This window comes from Rhinoraja longicauda, chromosome 16 (assembly GCF_053455715.1).
Source record: "Rhinoraja longicauda isolate Sanriku21f chromosome 16, sRhiLon1.1, whole genome shotgun sequence".
Lineage (NCBI taxonomy): Eukaryota > Metazoa > Chordata > Chondrichthyes > Rajiformes > Arhynchobatidae > Rhinoraja > Rhinoraja longicauda.
The window spans coordinates 37285003-37306353 of NC_135968.1; the positions used below are offsets into that span (position 1 = coordinate 37285003).

At 41.8% G+C, this 21351-nt stretch overlaps 1 protein-coding gene across 1 annotated transcript in view; it reads left to right on the plus strand.

Moving 5' to 3' along the window:
- Positions 1-1234: 1234 nt before the first annotated feature.
- The window catches only part of LOC144600964 (methylated-DNA--protein-cysteine methyltransferase-like), a 299188-nt gene continuing 279071 nt past the window's right edge, over positions 1235-21351 (plus strand). Inside the window, exon 1 of the mRNA XM_078412869.1 lies at positions 1235-1350. The gene's annotated coding sequence lies outside the window, so the exon portion shown is untranslated. The remainder of the gene's footprint in view (positions 1351-21351) is intronic.

The following is a 21351-nucleotide window of genomic DNA, read 5'->3' on the forward strand; positions in this document are numbered from 1 at the left end:
TGAGAAAACTTTTCTTCACACAGAGAGTGGTGAGTCTGTGGAATTCTCTGCCACAGAAGGTAGTTGAGGCCAGTTCATTGGCTATATTTAAGAGGGAGTTAGATGTGGCCCTTGTGGCTAAAGGGATCAGGGGGTATGGAGAGAAGGCAGGTACGGGATACTGAGTTGGATGATCAGCCATGATCATATTGAATGGCGGTGCAGGCTCGAAGGGCCGAATGGCCTACTCCTGCACCTATTTTCTATGTTTCTATGTTTAACGTTGTTGCATTCTTTAAGAATGGTAAACTTTAACGTTGTTGCATTCTTTAAGAATGGTAAACGTTAACGTTGTTGCATTCTTTAAGAATGGTAAACTTTAACGTTGTTGCATTCTTTAAGAATGGTAAACTTTAACATCGTTACTTCTTTAAGGGGTGGCTGAAACATCCTCTAAACTTCTGTCACTTCTTTCCCCATCGGCACCAGCCTGCCTCCCTGCCCTCTCTGGAACATTTGGCAGAGTGTACGTTGGCAGCATTTGAGCGGGCTGATCAGGGAGGGAGGGAGAGAGGGAGGGAGAGAGGGAGGGAGAGAGGGAGGGAGAGAGGGAGGGAGAGAGGGAGGGAGAGAGGGAGGGAGAGAGGGAGGGAGAGAGGGAGGGAGAGAGGGAGGGAGAGAGGGAGGGAGAGAGGGAGGGAGAGAGGGAGGGAGAGAGGGAGGGAGAGAGGGAGGGAGAGAGGGAGGGAGAGAGGGAGGGAGAGAGGGGAGGGAGAGAGGGGAGGGAGAGAGGGAGGGAAAGAGAGGGAAAGAGAGAGAGGGAGGGAAAGAGAGAGGGAGGGAAGGAGGGAGAGAGGGAGGGAAAGAGAGAGGGGGGGAAGGAGGGAGGGAAAGAGAGGGAGGGAAAGAGAGGGAGGGAAAGAGAGGGAGGGAGAGAGGGGGAGGGAGAGAGGGGGAGGGAGAGAGGGGGAGGGAGAGAGGGGGAGGGAGAGAGGGGGAGGGAGAGAGGGGGAGGGAGAGAGGGGGAGGGAGAGAGGGGGAGGGAGAGAGGGGGAGGGAGAGAGGGGGAGGGAGAGAGGGGGAGGGAGAGAGGGGGAGGGAGAGAGGGGGAGGGAGAGAGGGGGAGGGAGAGAGGGGGAGGGAGAGAGGGGGAGGGAGAGAGGGGGAGGGAGAGAGGGGGAGGGAGAGAGGGGGAGGGAGAGAGAGGGAGGGGACCAACTGCACCCAGCCACTTGGACGCTGCGAAGGCGAGACTACCGGGTGAGTCTGACTTGGCCACTGGCCAGAGGGGCCAGCCTCTCTCTCTCTCGGTGGAGGGTTGGTGAAGTGAGCTGTCAGCCCGACTTGTCCCCATTGCCCCTCTGACACTGGGTGAGTGTAACAGAGCGGCAGGGCTGAGCCTCTGCTGTTGCAGCTGCTGTTGCTGCACAAACCTCACATTGCACTCCACCAGCGTGCACTGTCTGCAACTCACTCTCATGCTCCAACCTTCAGCCTGGGCCTCTCCAGCACTTTCCCCACCTGCCTGCTTCTCACTCTGCACACCTCATTGTACCTGCACCTACAATTGCATCCATGACCTGGTGTTTTTTTTGTTGTTGTTGGTCTATTGTCAAAAAAAAACCTGTGCTAATTCTTTTCCTCATTTAAGTTTTTAAAGCTGTTAAGGGGATTCAACTGGCAAATGCAAAATTGAAGGACTACTGCTCCTTTAAAGGTAGGCAGTAGTACCTACCGTGGAGAGGTGCACTTGTACGCTTCGGCGTCCCAGCAGAGCAACTTCAAGAAGTCCCAGCACCTGTATGATGCTCGGGCTTCTTTGTAGAGCTCTGCTGACTGACATCTCGGTGAGACTGGGACACTGCTGACAGGAGTATCCTCCTGGAGTACATTCACCGGTCGCCATGCAGTGTTGTAAACAGACTAATCTCTGACTAGTGAACATCCTCCAGGTAGCTCTCCTACCTGACATTACTGGCACTGGCCTGGTTTCACTTCAATGAAACATTATTCATTTGAGTTTTATGAAGATGTCCTTTGACTACCAATTATTATCCATTCTTAGAAGTCTGTTTAAAAATGAAATGCTCTGGGACGTGTAAGAAGGTAAGTACTTTACATTAACTCCACTTATCCCTGAAGTGCTGTCCTTTGAATTTGCAGCATATATGCACAAAGTCTGGCAGTACTGGGCGTGAGCAGTTTAATGGCTTTATCTGCTATGTGCTCTTCTTTGTTTATGCAGACATTATTTCTAAAGTTAATTTACTCAGCGACCAAAATCTTACAATTCTGCTGTAGCCTGTGCAATTTGGGAATATGTGTGGAATTGATGCAAATCCTATTGCAAAGTTGGTTGTTTGAAATTGTCACTGATTTTTTTTCACCATCAGCTATTTTCCCACTTATTTACGAGCACTTATGATCATTGTTTTAATGTAATTTATTTTAAATTTTATTATTTTAACTAAAGGTAGAAAAACAAGTTCATGTAACCAAAAAAGACACCTGGTGACGCTCTTACATGCTAGTTGTTTCTGTAGAAAACGGATTACTCATAGATACAACAGTTAAATAGAGTTTCTCACATTTACGTTTCTCCAAACCAATGCTAAAGTATCACTATCCACCCAGAGCAGCTCTTGTGATGTTCCATTACAGTCCTCAAAGTGGGTCTGATCCACCATCCCCAACAGCTGCTGTACATGCTGTTAGTCTCTGAAAGTGGACATTAGGTCTGCTTATTGGCAGATGACTACTGGGTCATTTGTAGATGCTGGAGAAAGCTGTAAAATTATTCTTGCATAAATCAGTTCAGGATTTACGGTGCTGACTCGAAGGGCCAAATGGCCTCCTCCTGCACCTATTTTCAATGATACTATGGACCAAATGGTTAAAATAACAGATAGATCAAATGATTGGCAAGTAATTTTTAATGTGTGTTAGCATGGGGTTTAAATTTTTCAGATAACTTTCATGAACTGCATTTTCGATATATACATATATATATATATATATATATATATAGATATAAAAGTTATTCTTATTTTAGACAGCCCTCTGTTTTGTTGGCCACTGATGATTATGCCACATCTAACTTTAGCTTAATTAAGTAGATACTGCAGTAGATCACTGGGTGAATGAGAGTTGGAGTAAAAAAGACAGTGAGAGGGGGAGAAAGTGTGGAATTTTCTTTCCATTATATTTAGATGAAATGCGTAATTTTGAAGGGCGCACAGATACACACAGATACACACACGCACACAGATACACACGCACACAGATACACACGCACACAGATACACACGCACACAGACAATCGTGCATGTACATGCACACACCCCCTTTTCCCTATTTGCTTTTTGCAATGCACACCTTATTTTCCTCAAAGGCTCGTCTTTAAATTGGTTCCATGGCTCATCCATGGACTCCTCTTCGACCCTTCTCTCTGCCCCCAAATCCAGTAAAATGTCCCAACCTGGTGGCACGTAACTCTAGAATGACTGCAAGGCCATTGCTCAATTTACTACCTTTTGTTCCCAGACTAGATGTTCATGAAAAACAGTGGAATTCTGAGAGGCATAAGAAATCATGAAGGACATTATTGCTGGTGTAAAACTCTTTGGATTCAGGAAAGAAAATCCATCCTTCTGAGAGCGTGTGGCACAGTTGAATAGGTTTATGTAGGAAGGAATTGCAGATGCTGGTTTACATCGAAGATAGACACAAAATGCTGGAGTAACTCAGCGGGTCAGGCAGCATCTCTGGAGAGAGATTATTAACCAGCATCTGCAGTTTTTTGTTTCTGCAACTTATACAATGACAATTCCTTACTTGCTGATAGCGGACAATCGACAATAACGGACACCATTCAAAAGGTCATAAGGTCATTAGTGATAGTAGAATTAGGCCATTCGGCCGATCAAGTCTACTCTGCCATTCGATCATGGCCGAACTATCTCTCCCTCCTAACCCTATTCTCCTGCCTTCTCCCTATAACCTCTGACACCTATACCAATCAAGAATCTATTTATCTCTGCCTTAAAAATATCCACTGACTTGGGCTCCACAGCCTTCTGTGGAAAAGAATTGCACAGATTCACCACCCTCTGACTAAAGAAATTTCTCCTCATCTCCTTCCTTCAAGAATGTCCTTTAATGTTAAGATTATGACCTCTAGTCCGAGACTCTCTTGTTAGTGGAAACATCCTCTCCACATCCACTCTATCCAAACCTTTCATTATTCTGCATGTTTCAATGAGGTCCCTCCTCATTCTTGTAAACTCCAGCGAGTACAGGCCCACTGCCGACAAACGCTCATCGTAGATTAACCTATTAATTCCTGGGATCATTCTTGTAAACCTCCTCTGGACCCTCTCCAGAGCCAGCACATCCTTCCTCAGATATGGTGCCCAAAATTGCTCTCAACATTCCTCCCATGGGCTCTTATAAGGAGGTTTACTGAATATAAAATCATGAGGGGCATAAATAAGGCGAATATTTGTAGTCTTTTTCTTGGGTAGAGGATTCTAAAACTAGAGGGAATGGGCTAAAAATTAAAGGGGAGCGATTTTATAGGGATCTCGGGGGTAATTTTTCCACTCGCAATGTGGTCCATGTCTGAACAAGCTGCCAGATAAGCAGATACAGTTACGTCTTTCAAAAGACATTTAGGCAGATATGTGGATAGGAATGGTTTAGAGAGATATGGGATAAATGCAGGCAAATAGAACAAGCCAAGAATGTCAACTTGGTCAGCATGGGCAAGTTGGGCCCAAAGGCCTGTTTCCATGCTGAATACATCCACAACTCTATAGTCAAATTTAATATTGTAGATAATTGATTTGTCAAGTAAGGGACTAAAAAAATCCCCTTTAGTATTGCAAATACGTTCCATTGTTCAAATAAAATGGAGTTGACTTTTGAAGTACCACTGACAGCTTATTTTTAGATACAAGAAATAAATGTAAAGATAAGCTCCTGGCCTTAGCTTCGCCATTCAGTTCAACCTCAGCATCACTATCCTGTGCCAATCCCACATCTCTTTAATATCTAAAATTCCATTGATCCTGTCTTCATTACTGTGCATCTGAACCTCCACAGACCTCTTGGGCCAAAGAACTTCAAAGATTCATTATCTTGTCAGTGAAGGAATTTCTTCTCACAACTCAGTCCTTGAATGGCTGACTCCTTATTTTGAAACTGTGATCCCTGTTATCTTCAGCACTGCAACCGCCTTGTCAAGTCCTGTACAAAGTTTGTACTTTTCAGTGACATCACCTCTCTTTCTTTTAAATTCAAGAGTGCATCGGCCCACTTTGCTTCACCTTCTTTACACCACAAACCTGTCATCCCACAAATTAGTGTGATGACCATTTGCTGCAATTCTCTGTTGCCAGAATATCTTTGCACAGGTAATGAGATCAGTCCAGAACACAATATTCCAGCTGGAACGTTACTGCTGCCTTATATAATTGGAGCCAGATATTGGTACTCTTTTTCTGAAATCCTCTTTGAAATAAAACCCCTCAGTTTAGTTTATTGTCACATGTACCGAGGTACAGTGAAAAGCTTTTTGTTGCGTGCCAACCAGTCAGCGGAAAGACAGTACATGATTACAATCGAGCATCCACAGTGTACAGATACATAATAAAGGGAATGACATTTAGTGCAAGACAAAGTCCAGTAAAGTACGATTAAAGGTAGTCCGAAGGTCTTAATTGAGGTAGATAGTAGCTCTCTCGTTGTTGGTAGGATGATTAAGTGCTCAATCAGTGCTGTGAATAAACTGTCTCTGAATCTGGAGGAATGCGTTTTCACAGTCTGCCTCTTGCCCGAACGGAGGGGGAAGAGGGAGTGTCCAGGATGACACTCATTTGTGATTGTGCTGGTGGCCTTGCAGAGGCAGTGTGAAGTGTAGATGGAGTCAATGGGAGGGAGGTCAGTTTGTGTGATGGTCTGGGCTGCATCCACAATTCTCCGTAATTTCTCGTCGTCCTGGATGGAGCTGTTTCCCAAACCATGCTGTGATGCATCCCCATAAAATGCCATCTATGGTGCATCCGCAGCAGTTGGTGAGAGTTGTTGGGGATATGCCGAACTTCCTAAACCTTCTAAGGAAGTGGAGGCGTCGGAGTGCTTTCTTTACAGTTGCTTTGATGTGGCTCATCCAGGACAAGTTACTGGTGATATTCACTCCTAGGAACCATTTTCCTTCCTGAATACTTGCTGCACCTACATACTCAGTTCCAGTGATTTGTGTACATGAACACCGAGATCTCTCTGAACACTATAGCCTTTCAATCTGTGCAAAGGTGGATGACTTGATAATTTTCTTAATTAAATTCTGACATTGCTTTTGTTGCCTCTTCACTTAATTTGTTTATATCCCCTTGACGTCTCACCTCATTTCCCTTGCAGCCCATCCACAACCTATCTTTGTTTCAATAGCATTATATCACGCAATCTTATCCTCTTAATAATTTACATTGGTATATCAGCATCAAACTAGAAAATGTCTACTACACCAATCTTTGAGCCATAGTTTCAAATCTTTGATCGTATTTATCCTTTGCCAATTTGCTTGTCGCTTAGGTAGTAATCTGGAAGGTTTCTGTTTTAATTTGGATACAATCTCTTCATAATCTCTGTCATGAGTTCCCACATGACTTTGGATTGACGTTGCAAGATGTAGTGTGATCTCAGCTGATCACCAAATACTAAACATAATACCACAAATATACAATTATTTGGGAGTTATGGAACAAATCTTACTACATCACGTCAATGTTTATTTCATCTTGCAATATTGTGCAGTTCTAGTTAAATCTCCAAACTGAAATCACCTAAATGCTACTATGCTCTCTTAAAATTCTTGCTTGTTGCAGCTTGAGATTTTATCTTGGTTTTTTTTCTCTCTCTCGTGATAAACTTAGGCCCTATCGCTTGTTGTAATTGTGCTCATTGTGTGCAGAATGCCCTTGACTGTTTACCCTCATTCAAGGTGAAAGCTATCGATTGTACAGTATGGAATAAGGAAACCTCGATTTGATTGCACAGGTTTTCACGAAAGCTCTTTAGAATCACTGCAGTTTTGGGCTCTACACCAAACAGAAAGTTAAACATAGCCTGAAATTGGTGCAGTGTTGATTCATCAACTTGATTCCAGGAGTGAGGGATTTTTTTTATGGGGCACAGTTGAGTGGGATTAGCCAATGTTCACTGGAGTTGAAAGGAATGCAAGATGTCCCCATTGGGACATGGAAGATACTGAGATACATTGGCATGGGAATTCTAAGGGAGGTTTCCACAGGATGGAGATGCCAGTATGAGAGGGCATTATTTCACGATAAGAGGTTAGTGATATGGTACCAAGATGAGGAGGAATACCTTTACAATTTATTTCCAAATTTAGCATACGATGCCAGCAATGTGTTCCCCCAAGCAATGAATACCAAAGGCCACACGCTGAGTAGAGCTGCTCGTTTCCTATTCCAACAACTTAATTAAACTCCAATCTCAGAAGACATTTCCTTATTGAACTAGTTTGGCATTTTCCTTTTCTATTTGCAATCTGACTCATATCCTTATTTAATGAAACTATTCAAAAGTTGCTGCATTTTTGTTTTGTAGACTGATTTAATTGTAGTCAATTAAGATCTGTACTGGGAATGCCCAGATTCAATTCATTTACAATACTCACAAGCACCTGAGGGAGCTGAAGTTAAGGTCACAATGCAGAAATCAAAAGTGTCAAAGATTAACAGTTCTGTGTTATGGCTGGTGGGTTTTTTTTTCATGGCAATCAACAGCATTACAGAACTTTGGACTTAGAAACATAGAATCATAGAAAAATAGGTGCAGGAGTAGGCCATTCGGGCCTTCGAGCAAGCACCGCCTTTCAATCTGATCATGCCTGATCATCTAAAATCAATACCCCGTTCCTGCTTTTTCCCCAGATCCCTTGATTCCTTTAGCCCAAAGAGCTAAATCTAACTCTCTCTTGAAAACATCCAGTGAATTGGCCTCCACTGCCTTCTGTGGCAGAGAATTCCACAAATTCGCAACTCTCTGGGTGAAGAAGTTTTTCCTCATCTCAGTCCTAAATGGCCTACCCCTTATTCTTAAACTGTGACCCCTGATTCTGGACTCCCCCAACATCGGGAACATTTTCCCTGCATCTAGCCTGTCCAATCCTTTAAGAATTTTATATGTTTCTGTAAGATTCCCTCTCATCCTTCTAAAATCCAGTGAACACAAGGCCAGTCGACCCATTCTTTCATCATATGTCAGTCCCGCCATCCTGGGAATTAACCTGGTGAACCTATGCTACGCTCCCTCAATAGCAGTAATGTCCTTCCTCAAATTAGGGGACCAAAGTTGTACACAATACTCCAGGTGCGGTCTCACCAGGACCTCCTTGCTCCTAAACTCAAATCCTCTCGCAATGAAGGCCAACGTGCCATTATAGCTTTCTTCACTGCCTACTCTGCCTGCATGCTTACTTTCAGTGACTGATGCACAGGCACACCCAGGTCCAGTTGCACCTCCCCTTTTCCTAATCTGACACTGTTGTTGCTCGTGTAAGCTGTTTTTGTATCAGGAGGCAATCTTGATCATTGTTGGAATAGATTTTCAAGTGAAGGGGCCTGGTGGCGTTTAGAAATGGAAAGCGTGGGTGTGGTTGCCATTTTGTACTTTATAATGTCAGGACAATTCATGGAGTTTTACTCATTTATCTGGATACATTTCACAAAATGAATTTAAGGTTGTCATTAGTCTGCTTGGTTTTGCTGAGTAACATCTTGCTACCTAAACATAAAAAGACTGCCCATTTAAATTATTGCTTAAGTGAAACACATTGTTTGGCATCGCCTGCTTCATAGATGTAATGCAGCAAACACAGGTCTGGGATCAGGGTGCATTCAAGGGCAGGTTACACACGGATCATAATTAATGAATGTTTGTGGTTACTGGTGCAAACCTCTTCAGGGATAGCTAACTGGCTGTAATGTACATTTAACTTGTGGTATCCAGTCTGATTATTCAATTTGCAGTACCTCGTTTTCTCTTCGAGAAAATACAAAAGGAAAAGCGGTGGAAATTATTGCAGTGTAAGCAGCTTACGAGGAGATTTAGAAAAGTTTTTTTTTCAGAACTATGGTATGGCTTCAAATAGAATTTCAGTGTGGCTGAAAATTGGCTAAAATTCAGGTAGAATGCAAAATAGATGGTAAAGAGCAGGCAAATCAATAAGGAGCAATCGATTTTTGAAACCAGGATAAACATTGACGAAGTGGTTTACCTAAATGTGAACCAAGCACCCTGTCAGTTGTATTTATTTTACAAAATGCTGGAGAGAAGGAATGGGTGACATTTCGGGTCGAGACCCTTCTTCAGGTGGGCGGGACAAAGGAAGGATATAGGTGGAGACAGGAAGATAGAGGGAGAACTGGCAAGGGGGAGGGGGTGAGAGGGACAGAGGAACTATCTAAAGATCCTTCTCTCCTGAGATGCTGCCTGACCTGCTGAGTTACTCCAGCATTTTGTGAAATAAATACCTTCGATTTGTACCAGCATCTGCAGCTATTTTCTTACACCCTATCAGTTGTGTTCACTTGTGCAATTAGAACAGAGTTATTGTACCAACTTGTGAGTCACACTAGCAGCCTTTCCAGTTTCACATTGTTGCATGGATTGCTCTCTTCAATGGCCAGTGGACCTCAACTCTATTGTTATTGGAAGTGGAATGAATCGTCCTTGTGAATGGAACAAAGTGATTAAGCGTGCCTTGAGAAACCATTACCGCCTCTCCAGCTTTGCAACTGAAACAAATGCTGAATGGTCTGTTGCGTTTGAGAAGATCAACAAGCTTAGTTTGGGTTGAAGATGCAAACTACAGTGCATGTAAAATGACATTGGCCCTGATTGTGCAGAGCTGAGGCTGTTGGTTAGGTAGGGGATTACAATCTACAACATTGTGCTGGTTGACGTCCTGCTCTATACACCTGCACAATTCACAGCGAAAGTTAGGAGCTGCGTATCTGACTTTCCTACTCCAGAAGATAGACACAAAAAACTGGAGTAACCCACCCATGTGTCAGGCAGCATCTCTAGAGAAAAGGAATAGGTGATGTTTCGGGTCGAGACCCTTCTTCAGACTGGGAGTCAGGGGAAAAGGGAAACGAGAGATATAGACGGTGATATAGAGAGAGAGAGAGAGATAGAACAAATGAATAAAGATATTCAAAAAAGTAACGAAGATAAAAGAAACGGGCCATTGTCAGCTGTGGGTTAGGTGAAAATGAGTTACAGACAATGAAACTCAACAAGATGCCTTTGAAGCTGGTACAATGGCTTGGGTGGTGGAGGGATGGAGAGCAAGGGGAAGTTGGCAAAATCAATATTCGTACCGCTGGGTTGTAAGCTGCCCAAGCGAAATATGAGTTGGACATGGTACTGAGTCCAGGGATGGACCTCGATTGTGCTGTTTTTTATTAACTTTATTCACTTTTTTTCTGGATCAAGATGATGCTGGCAAGACCACTGTATTTGCCTATCCCTAATTCTCCTTGAAATTGTGGTAGTAAATGGTTGCAACAGCCTTTGTAGCCACAGTACCTGTGTAGCTGTTGCAGTTCAATTTTCTGGTCAATGGTGAACCCAGGAAATGATGGTAGTGGACGTGGTAATGCCATTGGATGGCAAGGCTGGGGGTTAAACTTCCTCTAGTTGGAGGTGATCATTGTCTGGGGTCTGTTGTGGAATATAAGTGGAGCCATAGATTTATGCTAGCCATGCTTAGCATATGCAGGTGACCCCTATGCATTTGAATGGGATCAAGTCTGACAACTTTGCTGGAGCTCTTCGAGGATGTGACTCGTGGAGTCGCTGCAGGTGTATCACTTTTGGACCAAGAGGAGCCATTTGACACGATGCCTCGTAAAAGACTGGTGCATATAGACCTCCCCTGTTCCTGGTGCAGGGGAATGTGTTAGCATGGACTGATGACAAGCTAGCACACAATGGACAGAGTGTCAGAGTAAATGGGTCTTTATCAGGCTAGAACAAAGTAACCACTTACTGTTCCCCAAGGATTTGTTCTTGGCCCTCAGTTATTTAGAATTTATATTAATGTCCTGGGACATGAGGCAGTGTAAGGTATCCAAGTTTTCCAGTTACACAAACATTGTTGGGCAGGCATGTTGCAGTCAGGATATTTAGACTTTGCAAAATGATCTAGATACGTTGAGAATGTGGGTGGAAAGCTGGCAAATGGAGTTTCATGTGGGTAGGTGTGAGGTTATGTACTTTGGTACAAGGATTCAAAAGGCAGACTATTAGCTAAATAGAGTGAGATTGCAAGTGAGCAGGATGCAGACAGACTTGCAGCCCTTTGTATTCACTGCGAGTCATCAGTTCAGTTAAACTAAATTAAAGAACTATTTTGGATTATATATTGTCAGAACTTTATTTAAGAAAGAATCGTGAAATTTTCCCACAGGGCAGATCTCTGGTATGGGATATAGTGAAGAACATACTCATCTAGTGCAATGTAGGCACAAAATGCTGGAGTAACTCAGCGGGTCAGGCAGCATCTCGGGAGAGAAGGAATGGGTAATGTTTCGGGTCGAGACCCTTCTTCAGACTCGTCTAATGCATGTCCCAGAAATGTGCAAACTCCTGACATTAAATGCTGGAGTATCTCAGCAAGACCAGCAGCATCTTTGGAGAACATGGATAGGAGACGTTTTGGGTCGGGACCCTTCTTCAGACTCGAAAGATGGCCCCTGACCCGAAACATTACCAGGTGCTGCCTGAGCCGTTGAGTTACTCAGCACTTTGTGTCCTTTTGTGTAAACCAGCATCTGCAGTTCCTTGTTTCTGCAAAATCCTGACATGTTTTGTAAGTGGAAGAGTGAAGATTTTAAGAACTTTATTGTTTATATTTTATGCATTTTCGGGCTAAGAACGATTTCTGTGCTATTTATACGTTTGCTACTTTGAAGCAACATGAGCAGAAACCCCTTGCGGTTAAATAAAAGTCAAGCAACAATGTAACAGCTAAGTTCATCAGGCATTTTTTAGAATGTGTGCCTAATCTATTTAACGATGCACCAATTGTCATATATCTTGAATGTAACAGTTGGCTTACTACCTTGACTAGTTTTGGACCTGTTGTGGGTAAGTTTTATTATTAAATCTGTATTCTATCACGTACTGAATGTTAATGAGTGTTTAAAACTGTGGAGCTAACAAAAAAAATTCAACATTTCCATGGCTTGATTCATTTGGTAGAAGAAGTACTTTAATTTTATTTCAGAGTTAAAGCTTCTCTGCGAGTGATCTGATTATAATGGCACCAGCTTTGCCTTTGCATTCCCAGTTCTTGCCAGTTGGAGCAGTTTAATTTTCATCTACACAGCTAAATGTTTAACTATTGCTCTTAAGGGTCATTTAAACGTTTGCATTTTGAATATTCTGATGGGAACAAGATATTCAGTAAAAATAAACTGAAATCTTTATAGTGTGGTACTTTATAGCAAGAATCCTGTGGAATCATGTTGTAAAATTCTAGTGCTTGTTACATTCCATTGAAAATAAAAATCACACACATTATACTTAGCCTGGCAAGTACAGTATTGCAGAGACAGAAAATAACAAGCCAAGTGCAAGCTATGTTGACAGAATTACATGCTGCAAATTTGTTGATCGGGTCTTTTTACAACAGTACGGATAACCGTGCAAGGTTGAAATGTGCTCCAAAGGATGTCTGTGGTGTAACCTGACATTTGCATGATCAGGGCTGCAATGGTTCAATCCTTGAAATTGGACTGTTATATCACCAAATGGTACATGGTAGACAAAAAATAGATGGCATGTTTACACTGATTGTGTGTTTTGGGGATTTGATCCATTCTACAAACAACAAATTGGTACATCTAGTCTAGCTTTTACTTCACATAATTGGTAAGTGCTAAGTAATTAACATTTCTTGTATTGCTTGCTCCCTTTCTAAAAAATAGTTCTGAGTGATATTTGTGCAATCATTTCTCCAGTGCTAGTTAAAGAGAGTTTGGCAGTATGTACAGTGCATTGTCAGGAGTACCCAGATTCGTTATACTGTGGAATAATTTACAGTTGCTCCCAGGATTTTGCAAGCATTAGTCCATTAGTTATGAACTGAAACAGTGGTCAAGTCACAAATGCATAAAATATAATTCATTTCCTAATACAATTCCTGTGTTCCACCAAGCATTGCTAGATGCCACGTGTCAATATGAGCTTCATTGGTTTAAACTCTTCTTTCCTATCAAGGATTATGACAAACTGTTCATCGCCTAGTGTGGTTGGAAGTATTGTCATATTTTCAACACATACTTCCTCTGTTTGTATCTGAAAATTGAGGTAGGTGCTTTGCAGTTGGCATGCATCCTCCTGAAAATGTTAAAGGTAGACACAAAATGCTCAGAGGACCAGGTAACTCAGAGGACCAGGCAGCATCTCTGTAAAGAGGAATGGGTGATGTTTTGGGTCGAGATTAATGATTCGGACGAATTGGTTGAAGGCTTTCTGGCAAAGTTTGCGGATGATATGAAAATAGGTGGAGGTGCAGGTAGTATAGAGAAAGCAGGGACTCTGCAGTAGGATTTGGACAGGTTGGGAGAATGGGCAGAGAAGTGGCATACGGAATATACTGTACCAAAGTATGGAGTCATGAATTTTGGTTGTAGGAATAAAGGCGAAGACTTTTTTCTAAATGGGGTGAGAATCCAGAAATCGGAGGTGCAAAGGGATTTGGGAGTACTGGTGCAGGATTCCCAAAAAGTTAATCTGCAGGTCGAATCGGTAGTAAAGAAAACAAACTCAATGCTAGCATTTATTTCAAGAGGGCTTGTACACAATAGACAATAGGTGCAAGAGTAGGCCATTCGGGCCTTCGAGCCAGCACCACCATTCAATGTGATCATGGCTGATCATTCTCAATCAGTACCCCGTTCCTGCCTTCTCCCCATACCCCCTGACTCCGTTACCTTAAGAGCTCTACCTAGCTCGCTCTTGAATGCATTCAGAGAATTGGCTTCCACTGCCTGTGATTTTGGTGGTGATTGAAGTGACGTTCAACTTGATATTAGGAATGCCGAACAAGCCAGGCCTGTATCCGAATAGATACTCTAGATATTTGCAGGACTGGTGGAGACAGGGAAAGGTGAGCTCATTGATGGGTTTGCAAACAAAGATGAAAATTATTACATTTATTCATGTCACAATTGGAAAGTTAATTTCTGACAGCAACCACGAAGTAAAGGCAAACATGGTTTGAGTTAATTTATGTACTCAAGTCTAACTAATTTCTTATTCAATTTTTACCTGCTAATGTTGTACCTTAAGAACGTCCCCTTTTTTAGACAGCTCCCGCAAAGCCATCCCAAGTCATTATTATATCAAGTAAGTTGCATTTCCAGAACAATGACTACTGCTTTCTGAGATAATTATAAGCTGTTTGTCACAAATAGTGCTTCCTTTCTTGTGTTATACATTTGAGGCAAGACATCAGCCTAGGTCCACCAACAGATCATGCATTCTGTCTTGCTGCAGGTTTCCCTTGAATCTCAGATATCGGAAATTGCACAATACAGGTGCTCCTCAACGTACGATGGGGTTACGTTCCGAGAAACACATCGTAAAGTGACAATATCGTACTTCGAAATGCATTAAATACACCTGATCACGTGGCCGGAAGCGAGATGTGGCTTGCTAAAGGGTTGCTGCCGTTTGCACCATCGCAAAGTCGAAATATCGCAAGTCGAAGCATCGTAAGCCGGGGAGCACCTGTACTATTTTTTCACAGGAAATGTCCCAACCTGAAATGTCGCCTAACCATTCCCTCCACGGATGCTGCCTGACCCGCTGAGTTACTCCAGTACTGTATTTTTCACGATTGTTAGGAATGTCCAGACTTGTACGCTTGCTTAATTTTGATATTGGTTAGGCCAAAAAACCAAGTTCAGACAATGGTTTTACATTAACTTCTACATCCCATTTTATTAGATCGATGCTGGGGTTGCAGTTGGGGAGAAGGCAAGGAGGGGGAAGAATGAGCAAAGGATGGGGATTGGAAGTGGTGCATATTTATTTTGTGTGTGGCTTGCCCCTGAAGCTGCTAACTAATTATTGAGTTAAATGTCTGATGTGATTTGGACTTCGACATTGGGACAGGGCTGTGTCTGGGACCACTGTGGCTTTTCCCATGGGATGAGAAGTGAGAGCCATAAAAATAGTCAGGGAACATTGGCATCTTCACTTGTTTATGTGTGTTGTCCTCGGAAGTTCTGCAACCTCTTCACTTGTGCAATAATTGTGGACTTAAACTCTGGTAGAGAATCACTGTTGACCAATCACCCTGAGTAGATCTAGTGACAACATGACTACGAGCTAGAAGCTTGAATGGTTTATGCACAAAGTACAAACTTGGGATTGAATAACTGCCAAATCCCACTGCTAATAATTTGTTCTACTTTGTAATATCATATTAGGATTTTTACTTTTTACAACATGTTTTGCTTATAACTTTTCTTAACGTATGGGTAGTCACAACAGTTGAAAACAAATTAATTGAATTTTTAATTATTCTACATTCTGAAATAACAACTTGTTCTGTAATATTCTATTATTAATGTCATCATGGAATATTGTAGAGAAATTTAAATACACTTTACAATTCAGTTAAATGGTATTGGCCAGGGCATGCTTTAATGTAGTCATGGCTTGTGTAAGAACCAAAGATACTAGAGGAACAAGATAGACCACTCGACCCTAAAAACCGTAGTATGTCATGGAGCCATTTTAGTAGGCAGAAACTTGCAGAAACATTTAAAAAGAAAAATAACAAAAATCTGTGAATTGATAGATGAGATATATTCTGCATTTTAATGATATCATCACACATACTGTTTTCCCAAAACATTGATTACACTGCGAGAGGCATAACGGACGGCGGGTGTTGCCTACTAAAATGGCGGACGTTACGCTCCTTTGCGTACTACACTTCAGTATAGGCGATTTCAAAGGAGTGGTCCATCTTGTTCCTCTAGTATCTTTGGTAAGAACAGAGAAAATGCATGCTAAGTTGGTGGTTTCTATGCAGCATAAACAATTATTGTAATGATGTCCGAGTCGATTATTGTAATGATGAGAGGCATAGATAGGGTAGATGGTCGGAACCTTTTTCCCAGGATGGAAAAATCAAACAGCAGAGTGGCTTTAAGGTGAGAGGGGCAAAGTTTAGAGGAGATGTGTGGGGCTACTTCTTTTTACATAGAGGGTGGTGAGTAGCTGTCATGGTTTGTGGTTGAGGCAGATACGATAGAGGAATTTACATAGATACATAGACATAGATACATAGATAGACATAGATACAATGATACATAGACAATGGGTGCAGGAATAGGCCATTCGAGCCAGCACTGCCATTCAATGTGATCATGGCAGATCATCCACAATCAGTACCCCGCTCCTGCCTTCTCCCCATATCCCTTGATTCTGCTAGCCCTCAGAGCTCCATCTAACTCTCTTTTGAATGCATCAGTGAATTGGCCTCCACTGCCTTCTGAGGCAGAGAATTCCACAAATTCACAACTCTGTGTGAAGAAGTCTTTCCTCATCTCAGTTCTAAATAGCCTACCCCTTATTCTTAAACTGTGGCCCCTGGTTCTGGACTCCCCCAACATCGGGAACGTGTTTCCTGCATCTAGCATGTCCAATCCCTTAATATTTGTATGTGTTTTTATATGATCCCCTCTCATCCTTCTGAATTCCAGTGAATACATGCCCAGTCGCTCCATTCTTTCGTCATATGACAGTCCCGCCATCCCTGGAATTAACCCGGTGAACCTAGCTGCACTCCCTCAATAGCAATAATGTCCTCCCTCAAATTAGGTGACCAAAACTGCACACAATACTCCATGTGTAGTCTCATGAGGGCCCTGACCAACTGCAGAGGACCTCTTTGCTCCTATACTCAGCTCCTCTCGTTATGAAGGCTAACATGCCTTTAGCTTTCTTCACTGCCTGCTGTACTCTCTGTGTTAAAAAAACAAACCTGCCCTGTACACCTCCTTTAAACGTTGCCATCTTTCCTGAAAGCTCTGCCCTCTAGTCTTTGACATTTCCACCCTGAGGAAAATGTTCTGAGTGTTTACCCCATTTATGTGTTTCATAATTTTATGTGCAGTACTTCTATCATATCTCTCCTCAGCCTCTGAATTGCCAAAGAACACAATTGAAATTTGTCCAGCCTCTCCTTTGGGTGGATATTGGATCATGTGCAGGCAGATGACATTAGTTTATCTTGGGATCATGTTTGGCTCAGACATTGTGGGCAGACGGGCTTGTTCCTGTGCTGTACTGTTCTGTCTTTGTCCAACCACTCCTTTCAGCTAGTACCTTTAATCCAGAAACATTCTGGTGAACCAGAATGGTAAACAAGGACCAAGAGGCTCTCTTGAGCCTCCAAATCCTTTCTGTCAAGGGGGTGACTACAAATGCACACAATATTCCAAACGCGCCCTAACCAATAAAGCTGAAACATGACTTCCTCACTCTAATGAGGGTGCCTTTAGACAGGAACTAGTCATCCCTGGGTAAGGAACAAGTTCCATTTTCACGAACATTCATAAGTCGTTCAGTTTTTAATTTCGTTTTGAGATACAGCGCGGAAACAGGCCCTTTAGCCCACCGAGTGTGTCCTCGCCGACCAGCATTCCCCGCGTACCAACACTATCCTACACAATTTACAATTTTACCAAGCCAATTGGTGTACGAACCTGCACGTCTTAGGAGTGTGGGAGGAAACCGAAGATCTCGGAGAAAACCCACGCAGGTCACGGGGAGAACGTACAAACTCCTTACAGTGCAGCACCCGTAGTCAGGATCGAACCTGAGTCTCCGGCGCTGCATTCGCTGTAAAGCAGCAACTCTACCGCTGCGCTACCGTACCGTTATCGTGAATGACATTGAAAGAACACGAGACTAAGCAGAAATAAAAAAATTACTGAAACAGAGAGCGATGGTGTTCGACCATTTGTAGGAGCGAATGTATTATGTTCTTGGGACTTTTAAAATTTAATAATATTACAGGAGCTCAATAGTAGCTAGGAGCATCCATGTCGGAGGTTTGTAAAACGGGGACAGACTGCACTAAACATCCTGTGACATGGGCAGTGAGCAGAAGAATGGGTTTAGGCTGTGTGACTGAGAGGATAAATCCATCATTAGCTTGATGGGTTGAAAGCTTATTTCTGTTGTTGAGATCCTGTTACTCTTGAAAGTCAAATCCTTATTTGATTTGGATAAGAAGGACCGATAATGTGGTCAAGCAGCCTCTCAACCCAACTACCATTATCATCCAACAGCTTACAAAGCATTTTCAGTTGGAATTTAAGCCCGCTCTTTCTAATGAACTCTTAAACAAGCTAATACTCCTGCAGAATCTCACGAAAGGATAAGATAATTCAGCTTTAATTCGAAGGATAATGTTTAGTTTAGAGATACAGCGTGGAAACAGGCCCTTTGGCCCACTGAGTCCGCGCCAACCAGTGATCCCCGCACACTTACACTATCCTACACACACTAGGGACAATTTACAATTATACCAACTATATTAACCTACAAACCTGTATGTCTTTGGAGTTCTGTTTACATTTATCTTTGTTAGATAAAGTTGCTGGACAAAGAGACATTTTTAGGTCCAATTGGTTTAATCAGGAGTAATCCTTATGACATATCGAGTTTATTGTCATATGCACAAGTCTGGTGAGGTTTAGGAAAGGTGAATAGAGCAGCAGCATTAGAGGCAGATAGACTTGTACAAACTCGGAAAAACAACTTCCACACAAAATATACATAAATATAAATTATGCATAACATTTCTCAAAAAAAGAAGACTGCCAAAAAACAGGACATTAGTGCAAAAATATAATTAGAAGCAGAACAAGTCCATGATATTGCCAGAGGTGAACCATAAAGTGTAGGAAGGAACTGCAGATGCTGGTTTAAACCGAAGATAGACACAAAATGCTGAAGTAACTCAGTGGCACAGGCAGCATCTCTGGATAGAAGGAATGGGCAACGTTTCAGGTCGAGACCCTTCTTCAGACAGAACCATAGTGTTTGGTTGCCGATGTAAGATTAGGTTGTGCAGGTTGGTTCAAGAATTAGCTCATATATTGGATTCTATAATAGATCTAGATTTGAAGTGGAAATAATTTTCTGCTAAAAATAATATCACCCTTGATCGTATTCCGTTATCATTGCATGTTTATTTTCTGCCCTTTGCACTTGAAATGCTACACATGGAAGATAAAATGTGCAATACACCTGCATTTTGGTCCTTCATATTTGTATCCAAACACAGAGCGCTGGTTGGACTCATTGGGTCGTGCAGCATCTGGGGACAGAATGGACCTGTGACTTTTCTGTTTGGGGCCCTTCTTCAGACCTGCCCCTTGAACATGACCCTAGTGACAAACACCAGGCCACCGTCGCCGAGACCGTCACTGATCTCATCACTTCCAGCAATCTCCCCTCCACAGCCTCCAACCTTATGGGTCCCTAACAACACATTGGCAACTGCCCATTTCCATCTGCTTTCCAAAATCCACAAGCAGGACTGTCCCAGCAGAACCATTGATTCTGCCTGTTGCTTCCCCATCAAACCCTTCACCAAGTACCTAGATTCTAAGGTCCCCCCCCCCCCCCACCACCCCCTCTCCAAGCATTCAGAACTTTTTGACTTGCATCTGAGACATCTCGCATGCCCACTGACGGTTCAATAATTTTCAATTCCTATGCCTCCATGGTAATCTTCACCATGGACATCCGGACTATTTGTACCTCCATTCCTCACCAGGAAGGCCACCCGGCCCTCCTGTTCTTTCTGGAACAGAGATCCAATCAGTTCCACTCCATTAACACTCTTGTCTGTCTAGCAAACCTGTTCTCACCCCGAACAACTTATTTTTTGATTCCTCTTGCTTTCTTCGAAGGTGCAGCCCTGAACACTCCCATGGGCTCTAGCTTTGTCTGCTTTTCTTGTGTAGTAATGCCCTCCCATTTTAGTTGAGCTTATCTGTTTCTTGAAATGCATTGAACTTATATTTAGCATTTCATACAAAGCTTCAATATTTTATCAATATTAAAAAATGGCTCCAAAGAATTAGAGATAACACCAACTATTTCCATTGCACGTTGATCTAATATCCTTTTAGACAAAGGCCAATGGGATTTCTGAATCATAATGCCTGATTAAGATTTTATGCGTAAATATTTAAAATTAGAAAGATAAGTATGACAATACTGAAAAATCTACTTCCATGCATTTTTAGAATTTTTGGTTTATTTGATCTCAAGTGGAGATATATTTGATTTGTTGCTAGTTTAGAGTACATTTTAATTACATAACACATTATGTTAAGAGTTGTGTTTAGAAAGACATCACATTATTTTGAATTGCTTTTGGTGGTACTCATCATTTGGCATTTTTGATAATTGGAATGCAACTTCATGTCATGTGTTATGATCAAAAATTTCAACATTGAGACACATAATCAAATAAATATTCAATAAGGAGTTCATATTTCTAATGCGGCATGATAGATGCTTATAAAATCTTTAATGCTCTGTTGAGATGATAAATGGAAAGGCACTCAAACAGAATTGATGCAGATTGACAAATATTACCATGTTTACAGTAATTGCTCTCCCTTGTAAGTACTAAGGGATTTGCTGTTGGAATGTTGTAGTAAGAAGCACAGTTAGTATGACAAAGATTATAAATGATATATTTCTCGTGACAAAAAATTAAACCAATTTTATTATTTTAGCAAATTTAATCTGTGAAAAGAAAAGTTGGAGGAAAGAAATGTGACTGATCTGAAAGGAATATACACTTATTTTGTATCTGATTTTCATTTGTATTCAACTTTAGTGCATTGATGTTCATTTTGACTGTAAGTAAAGAACATATAATCTTTAGATTAAACTTGTAGGTTCATATTTTTACAGGAATTTTTCGGTATTTATGGCAAAAATAATTTAGAAAAAGTCAAACCAAGAATGGCAACTGGAAATTAAAGGGAATTAACATGCCAGTACTGTTAGATACTGGAACAGAGTATTCAAAAATAAATGTTAGCCTTTTTGTAATTGGTACATTCTATATTCAATTGAGATTATCGATTTGTATTTATCTAATGAGTAACATGCATTAATTATAGAATTCCTCAAATTTGTGAAAAATAGTCTTAAATCAGGTGTTTCTAAGGTTACATTATGCGTTATGATAACTGTGAATCCTCTAAACTTGCTGCTTTT